Source organism: Salvelinus fontinalis, chromosome 20 (genome assembly GCF_029448725.1).
Source record: "Salvelinus fontinalis isolate EN_2023a chromosome 20, ASM2944872v1, whole genome shotgun sequence".
NCBI classification, from domain to species: Eukaryota; Metazoa; Chordata; class Actinopteri; order Salmoniformes; family Salmonidae; genus Salvelinus; species Salvelinus fontinalis.
In genome coordinates, this window is record NC_074684.1 from 28,706,041 (window position 1) to 28,715,999 (window position 9,959).

The window sequence follows — 9,959 nt, forward strand, 5'->3', positions numbered from 1 at the left end:
GTGGATCTATTGGGGCGGTATGCAAATTGAAGTGGATCTAGGGTGTCATGTAAGGTGGAGGTGCTATGATCCTGAGCTTGCCTCTCAAAGCCATTCATGATGACAGAAGTGAGTGCTACGGGGCGATAGTAATTTATTTCAGTTAACTTTGCTTTCTTGGGTACAGGAACAATGGTGGACATCTTGAAGCAAGTGGAGACTGCAGACTGGGATAAGGAGAGATTGAATATGTCTGTAAACACTCCAGCCATCTATTCTGCGCATGCCCTGAGGACGCGGCTAGAGATGCTGCATCCTCAGAGCCTTGCTAGGGTTAACACGCTTAAATGTCTTACTCACTCGGCCATGGAGAACAAGTGCTTACAGTCCTTGGGAACGGGCCGTATTGGTGGCTGTCCCCGGGGACAGACGCTCAGAGAGGTGGGGTTGACCAAGGCCACCAGGGGGCGCCACTAAGCCAAAGCCCTGGGGAAGCTCCCTTCGCCAGGGCTTTGGGGGGAAAGGGCCAGATGAGGTGGAGGCTGACCCATGGAGGGGGCCTACCCCCGCCAATGGCCACTAGGGGGCACCAGTACATCCAGCCAGCTCCCTGCACCAGGAGGATGAGGGGAGAGGGCTGAGGCCGACTAAGGGAGGGGTGGGCCGTCCCCCATAAAGGGGTCCGACCCCTGCCCAAGGCAATCAGGGGCGCCAACACATCCACCCAGCTCCCTTCCCTAGGGAGGCTGCCCGACCGCCACCAGCGGCCATCAGGGTGCGTCACTACATCCAGTCAGCTGCCTGCCCCAGGGATATGGGGGAGAGGGCCAGAGAGGGCTGAGGCCAACCCAGGGAGGTCGGCCGACCCCCACCCAAGGCAACATACACCTAGCTCCATGCACTAGGGAGGTCGGGGGAGAGGGCCAGAGAGGGATGGCGCTGACCCGGGATAGGGGGGACCAACACTCAGGGAGTGGGGCCAACCCTCACCCACGGTCACCACTACATCCACCCATCTCCCTGCACCAGGGAAAGGGTGGGGGGGACGGCCAGAGAGGGCTGGGGCCGACTCAGGGATGGGGGCTGACCCCCGCCCGTGGCCACCAGGGGACGCTACATCCAGCCAGCTTCCTGCCCAGGGAATGGGGGGAGAGGGTCGGAGGGTGCTGGGGACGACCCAGTAAGGGCGGCTAACTCCTGGAGAGGGGGCCCAATCCCCAACCACGGCCACAAAGTGGAGCCACTAGATCCACCCAGCTACCTGCACCAGGAAAAGGGGGGGAGAGGGCCGGAAAGGGGTGGGGCCAACTCAGGGAAGGGGGGCCGACCCCTGGAGAGGGTGCCTGATCTCCGCCTACTGCCAAGGCCGCAATGGGGTGCCACTCCATACAGCCAGCTGCCCCAGCTGTAGGCCTCAGCCTGCCCTCCACACAGCATAGGCTCAAAAAGGGTGACAGAGCAGACAACCTCAACAGAGGAACATATAGAACGCTCCGTAGTTCCTTTTGCATAGAGTGTGTAGAGTCTTTAACCATAACCCTATTTTCACTGCAATTTCAACGTATGATCATGTTGACATTAGATTGATGTAACAACCTGTTAGTCAGGTTAAGTCATTGTTTTTTAATTTAACTTTTACCCTAATTTCAATGTTTACAACGCTGGTTGAAATTAGATGAAAACCATACTGGTTGATGACTTTTGCACATCCAAATGTGTTTTCAACGTAGATTCCACACATTAGGCCGACAATAACGTTGAAACAACATTGATTCAACCAGTGTGTGCTCAGTGGGCTGGAACTGTTTGGCGGCCATATTAGAAAATGTGTACCCTATGATTAAATCGGTAATAGCTAGGCATCATTGTTTAGACTTCCCCTAGCTTTATGTACAATTTGGTGCACTCATTATGAAGAAATTTTTTGAAAATGGTGGTATGGAAATTCTTACACAGGGACATTCGAAGTCAATCTTAAATGACTCATTGTTTATTGTCAGCGCGTTGGAGAGGTTCCAACCAACTCAATGCACCATAGTACACATGTCAATCAGGAGCTCTCCCTTGGCAGACCCAGCAGTTGTCTTATATACGGCTATACACAGACAAGTTATATTTGCATGATTTAGCATAATTAATTCATCATTACCGTTTTTTTCCATTCATGTGACCGACCAATACTGTTTCATAACATGTGACAGACCAACATCTCATGAGGCTTCTCCTCTCTAAGCTGAGACCTTGAAACTGAGATATCTTTCGTTTGTTCTCAAAACAACGTAATTCGTTCTCAAAACACGGTCTGGGCGTACTGCCAAATTGCAGCTACTGATAGTGAGGATTTATACAGTCAGCCACTTATCTCAGCACACTGGTCACCATAGCAACACCCATCCATAGCACACGCTCCAGCAGGTATATCTCACTGGTCATCCCCAAAGCCAACACCTCTTTTGGTTGCCTTTCCTTCCAGTTCTTTGCTGCCAATGACTGGAACGAATTGCAAAAATCACTGAACCTGGAGACTTATATCTCCCTCTCTAACTTTAAGCATCAGCTGTCAGAGCAGCTTACCGATCACTGTACCATCTGTAAATATCACACCCAACTACCTCATCCCCATATTGTTATTTTTTTGTTGTTGCTCTTTTGCACCCCAGTATTTCTACTTGCACATCATCATCTGCACATCTATCACTCCAGTGTTAATTGCTAAATTGTAATTTTTTCGCCACTATGGCCTATTTATTGCCTTACCTCCCTAATTTTACTACATTTGCACATACTGTACATAGATTTTTCTATTGTGTTATTGACTGTACTTTTCTTTATCCCATGTGTAACTCTGTGTTGTTGTTTTTGTCGCACTGCTTTGCTTTATCTTGGCCAGGTCACAGGTGAATATGAGAACTTGTTCTTAACTGGCCTACCTGGTTAAATAAAGTTGAAATTTAAAAAATTTAAAAATGAACACAGAAATTGGTTTATAGAACAGCACATGAATAGAACACAGAAATTAGTTATACGAATATTATTAGTTATAAGAATAGCACAAGCATAAACATTTCCCTTACAATGTACATCTTTGCTGGACGTAATGCATTTCTATGGGATTTCATATAGGGTGCAATGTACTGGGAGCTACTTAATGTTAAAGTTATAGAATCATATTGAATATAATTTTAATCAATAGAAATACAGTACCAGTCAAAAGTTTGGACACACCTACTCATTCAAGTTTGTTTAAATTTTTTACTATTTTCTATATTGTAGAATAATAGTGAAGACATCAAAACGATGAAATTTTATTTATTTTTATTTTTTATTTATTTTATTTTATTTCACCTTTATTTAACCAGGTAGGCTAGTTGAGAACAAGTTCTCATTTGCAACTGCGACCTGGCCAAGATAAAGCATAGCAGTGTGAACAGACAACAACACAGAGTTACACATGGAGTAAACAATAAACAAGTCAATAACATGGTAGGAAAAAGAGAATCTATATACAATGTGTGCAAAAGGCATGAGGTAGGCAATAAATCGAATAATTACAATTTAGCAGATAAAATAATAATAATAATAACACATATGGAATAATGTAGTAACCAGAAAAGTGTTAAACAAATGAAGATATATTTTATAATTGAGATTTTTCAAAGTAGCCACCCTTTGCCTTGATGACAATTAACACATGAGCCTTCTTAAAAGTACATTTGTGGAGTTTCTTTCCTTCTTCATGCGTTTGAGCCAATCAGTTATGTTGTGACAAGGTAGGGGTGGTATACAGAAGATAGCCCTATTTGGTAGAAGACCAAGTCCATATTACGGCAAGAACAGCTCAAATAACCAAAGAGAAACGACAGTCCATCATTACTTTCAGACATGAAGGTCAGTCAATCCCGAAAAATTAAAGAACTTTTGACGTTTATTCAAATGCAGTCACAAAAACCATCAAGCGCTATGATGCAACTGGCCCTCATGAGGACCGCCAGAGGAAAGGAAGACCCAGAGTTACCTCTGCTGCAGAGGATGTGTTCATTAGTTACCAGCCTCAGAAATTGGTAATTAACCACCTCAGATTGAAACCCAAATAAATGCTTCACAGAGTTCAAGTAACAGACACATCTCAACATCAACTGTTCAGAGGTGACCCAAGACACACCTCCAGGCTGTGTAAGGGCTATTTGACCAAGAAGGAGAGTGATGGAGTGCTGCATCAGATGACCTGGCCTTCACAATCACCAAACCTCAACCTAATTGAGATGGTTTGAGATGAGTTGAACAGCATAGTGAAGGAAAAGCAGCCAACAAGTGCTCAGCATATGTGGAAACTCCTTCAAGACTGTTGGAAAAGCATTCCTGGTGACTACGTCATGAAGCTGGTTGAGAGAATGCAAAGAGTGTGCAACGCTAGAGCTAGGGCTTGTAAGTAAGCATTTCACGGGAAGGTCTACACTTGTTGTATTCGGCACATGTGACAAATAAAGTTTGATTTGAAGCTGTCATCAAGGCAAAGGGTGGCTACCCCGCCTAATAGGAGGTTAAAGATATACTGTAGAATTGAAGTCGGAAGTTCACATACACTTAGGTTGGAGTCATTAAAACAAATTTTTCAACCACTCCACAAATTTCTTGTTAACAAACTATAGTTTTGGCAAGTCGGTTAGTACATCTACTTTGTGCATGACACAAGTACTTTTTCCATTCAATTGTTTACAGACAGATTATTTCACTTATAATTCACTGTATCACAATTCCAGTGGCTCAGAAGTTTACATACACTAAGTTGACTGTGCCTTTAAACAGCTTGGAAAATTCCAGAAAATGATATCATGGCTTAAGAAGCTTCTGATAGGCTAATTGGCATCATTTGAGTCAATTGGAGGTGTACCTGTGGATGTATTTCAAGGCATACTTTCACACTCAGTGCCTCTTTGCTTGACATCATGGGAAAATCAAAAGAAATCAGCCAAGACATCGGAAAAAAATTGTAGACCTCCACATGTCTGGTTCATCCTTGGGAGCAATTTCCAAATGCCTGAAGGTACCACGTTCATCTGTACAAACAATAGTACGCAAGTATAAACACTATGGGACCACGCAGCCGTCATACCGCTCAGGAAGGAGACGCGTTCTGTCTCCTAGAGATAAACGTAATTTGATGCGAAAAGTGCTATCAATCCTAGAACAACAGAAAAGGACATTGTGAAGATGCTGGAGGAAACAGATACAAAAGTATATATATCCACAGTAAAACGACTCCTATATCGACATACCTGAAAGGCCGCTCAGCAAGGAAGAAGCCACTGCTCCAAAACTGACATAAAAAAAGCCAGACTTCGGTTTGCATCTGCACATGGGGACAAAGATCGTACCTTTTTGAGAAATGTCCTCTGGTCTGATGAAACAAAAATAGAACTGTTTGGCCATAATGACCATTGTTATGTTTGGAGGAAAAATGGGGAGGCTTGCAAGCCGAAGAACACCATGCCAACCGTCAAGCACGGGGGTGGCAGCATCATGTTCTGGGGGTGCTTTGCTGCAGGAGGGACTGGTACACTTCTGAAAATTGATGGCATCATGAGGAAATAATATTATGTGGATATATTGAAGCAACATCTCAAGGCAACAAAGTCAAGGTATTGGAGTGGCCATCACAAAGCCCTGACCTAAATCCTATAGAAAGTTTGTGGGCAGAACTGAAAAAGCATGTGTGAGCAAGGAGGCCTACAAACCTGACTCAGTTACACCAGCTCTGTCAGGAGGAATGGGCCAAAATTCACCCAGCTTATTCTGGGAGGTTCTGTAAGGCTACCCGAAACATTTGACCCAAGTTAACAATTTAAAGGCAATGCTACCAAATACTAATTGAGTGCGTGTAAACTTCTGACCCACTCAGAATGTGATAAAAGAAATACAAGCTGAAATAAATCATTCTCTCTACTATTATTCTGACATTTCACATTCTTAAAATAAAGTGGTGATACTAACTGACCTAAGACGGAATTTTTACTCGGATTAAAAGTCAGGAATTGTGAAAAACTGAGTTTAAATGTATTTGGCTAAGGTGTACGTAAACTTCCGACTTCAACAGTACATGTCCTGAGCAAATAATTCAAGCCATTGCACAAATAAAACATAGTGAATAGGCATATTTTATGATTTGTAGGTGACTAATATGCCCAAGCAGTAAACTAGGTCATGACATATGTTATACAATATATAAAATGTATACACTACCGGTCTATGCTAAGTTTTAGAATACCTACTCATTCAAGGGTTTTTCTTTATTTTTTACTATTTTCTACATTGTAGAATAATAGTGAAGACATCAAAACTATGAAATAACACAGGAATCATGTAGTAAAGTGTTAAAGAAATCAAAATATATTTTATATTTGAGATTCTTCAAATAGCCACCCAGTGCCTTGATGACAGCTTTGTGTTATTTCATAGTTTTGATGTCTTCACTATTATTCCATAACGTAGAAAATTGTAAAAACAAAGAAAAACCATTGAATGAGTCGGTGTTCTAAAGCTTTTGACTGGTACTGTACATTTAAAAAAAAATCACCACATTGGGGAAAGTAAGTAGTGTGGACACTTTGTCACTGGTGTAACATTCCAAATGCACGTTGATGTGCTAAGCTGTGTTCGTGACCAATACACTTTTATTTTATTTAATCACTATTTGAAGCCACCATTGCCACAGCAATTCAAGTGTAATTTAATTAAGAATAACTGACATAAAATAGCTTTTTTTAAATACAGTCAGCCACCTTGCATACATCATTCACAAAAACAACAAAATAATCATAGGAATTTACAATATCCCAATCCAAATCCAAATAGTGTTCAACATAAATCAAATCAAATGTATTTATATAGCCCTTCTTACATCAGCTGATATCTCAAAGTGCTGTACAGAAACCCAGCCTAAAACCCCCAAACAGCAAGCAATGCAGGTGTAGAAGCACGTAAGTAGCATAAAAGACAAAACATCTGGAATACAACAACTCCACGTGCGCAGCTAACTCTGAAGATGGTGTGGTAGGGCATAGCCATTACTGTGATCCTATACCTGCCCCTATACTCTCCCTTCCTCAACCCTATTGAGCAATTATTTTCAGAATGGAGGTAGAAGGTGTACGATCGCCATCCCCATGAGCGTGCCACCCTCCTTCTGGCCATGAATGAGGCATGCGACGACATCAATGCAGACCAATGTCAAGCTTGGATTTGCCATGCCAAAAGGTTTTTAGCATGAGGACATTCATTGTGATGTGGATGAGAATTTAGGGCCAAATGCTCAAGACAGACTTGCTGCAAATGCGTGCTAAACGTAATTGTTTTATTTTCATGAATTTAATTTGTTTAATTTAATTTCTTTCATTTTATTACTGACAGTACACCTATGTTGCAATTATATCTGAAAAATACAAATACTCTTTTTGCATGAATGATTGTAAAGGATCTTCATTGATCACACCTTTGATTACACATTGGATAGATATTATGGAAATTATCGATTTCCTGTTAATTTAGACATACAATAGACATACATTGGGTAATGTATATCTATTGCCTAATGTGAAACTGTGTAATCTACTGTAAATTACAGTACTGAAGCATATTACTTTCAGCACTTCTTAGGGAGATTTGAAACTAGTTTCTTGCATTGTTTGCTATTGGATTATCTGTAACGATCGTCGTATAGAGGAGAAGGAGAAGACCAAGGTGCAGCGTGGTAAGTATTCATAATTCATTTTAATGAATACAAATACTAGAAAAAAACAACAAAAACGATAAACGAACAGTTCTGCAAGGTGACATACACTAAACAGAAAACAACCACCCACAAACACAGGTGGGAACAGGCTACCTAAGCATGATTCTCAATCAGAGACAACGATAGACAGCTGCCTCTGATTGAGAACCATACCAGGCCAAACACACAGAAATACAAAACAAGGACAACATAGAACACCAGATATAGAATGCCCACCCCAACTCACGCCCTGACCAACCAAAATAAAAAGGATCTCTACGGTCAGGGCGTGACATTATCTGGTAGTTAATACGACTAAATTGAAATTATCTAATTATGTTGTTTTGGTGATTAAACCAAAGTTCTATTTACATCTCACAATAAATGTATATGTTGAATCAATGGTTGTGTGGTGAGATGTTTACAATCCAAATGAATGCACAAGGACAGGTTTTAAATGAAAAACTGGCCAGTTTGGAGTTTTATACTTGGAGTTGTGAAAATGCACCACATACTTGTGAAAATAGTACCAAAGTGATTACAAAAAAAACTAAACATGCCATTAGCTGGGTGTAACTCTGTAACTAAGCATGCCATTAGTTGTGTGTAACTCTGTAACTAAACATGCCATTAGTTGGGTGTAACTCTGTAACTAAACATGCCATTAGTTGTGTGTAACTCTGTAACTAAACATGCCATTAGTTGGGTGTAACTCTGTAACTAAACATGCCATTAGTTGTGTGTAACTCTGTAACTAAACATGCCATTAGTTGTGTGTAACTCTGTAACTAAACATGCCATTAGTTGTGTGTAACTCTGTAACTAAACATGCCATTAGTTGGGTGTAACTCTGTAACTAAGCATGCCATTAGTTGTGTGTAACTCTGTAACTAAGCATGCCATTAGTTGTGTGTAACTCTGTAACTAAACATGCCATTAGTTGTGTGTAACTCTGTAACTAAACATGCCATTAGTTGGGTGTAACTCTGTAACTAAGCATGCCATTAGTTGTGTGTAACTCTGTAACTAAACATGCCATTAGTTGTGTGTAACTCTGTAACTAAACATGCCATTAGTTGTGTGTAACTCTGTAACTAAACATGCCATTAGTTGGGTGTAACTCTGTAACTAAGCATGCCATTAGTTGGGTGTAACTCTGTAACTAAACATGTCATTAGTTGGGTGTAACTCTGTAACTAAACATGCCATTAGTTGTGTGTAACTCTGTAACTAAACATGCCATTAGTTGTGTGTAACTCTGTAACTAAACATGCCATTAGTTGTGTGTAACTCTGTAACTAAACATGCCATTAGTTGTGTGTAACTCTGTAACTAAACATGCCATTAGTTGTGTGTAACTCTGTAACTAAACATGCCATTAGTTGTGTGTAACTCTGTAACTAAACATGCCATTAGTTGTGTGTAACTCTGTAACTTAACATGTCATTAGTTGGGTGTAACTGTAACTAAACATGCCATTAGTTGGGTGTAACTGTAACTTAACATGCCATTAGTTGGGTGTAACTGTAACTTAACATGCCATTATAGTGAACATGCAGTACATGTGATTGAAGTCATGGAATGGTCTGGGGAGTTTGAGGTGTTTCAGGTGGAACTTGTATGAATTACAGTGTGTGTGTGTGTGTGTGTGTGTGTGTTTGTTTTTGTATAAGTCGTATGAGTAAGCAGTGTTAGCTACCTGTCTAGGCTGGTAGGGAAGGCAGGAATGACTATAGATATGTTTTAAAGGCTAAACGATCTTTGTACCTCCTAGGTCAGCCCTCATTCTCTTCAAATTCTGCAGAGCCTCATCCATAGTCTTCTGGCTGTAGTCCTCACTCTTACTGACGTCCAGAAAGACACACACAAGGTCAAAGGGTCATCACCACAACATATTGAAAGGCCCAAGACATAGACATTTAAATATGTTGCCTACCTGCTACAAATTATTAGATGTAAACATTAACTGTCAAACAATGTCACTGTTTACCTTTGGATTTAGATTAACACCAAACAGAATGACATGGCTAAATGTGTTCGTAAACAACTTGAACTGACTTGAGACAAGGGTTGGAAGGAGAGAACACTCACAGAAAGAAGGGGAACTCTGGGTACAGGCTCAGCATGACCAGTGGGTCGCCCATCAGAGTGCCTGGGAGGGAGGGTGGGGAGAGAGAGAAGTGAAGAGAGAAGAGGAGAGGAGAGAGAGAGA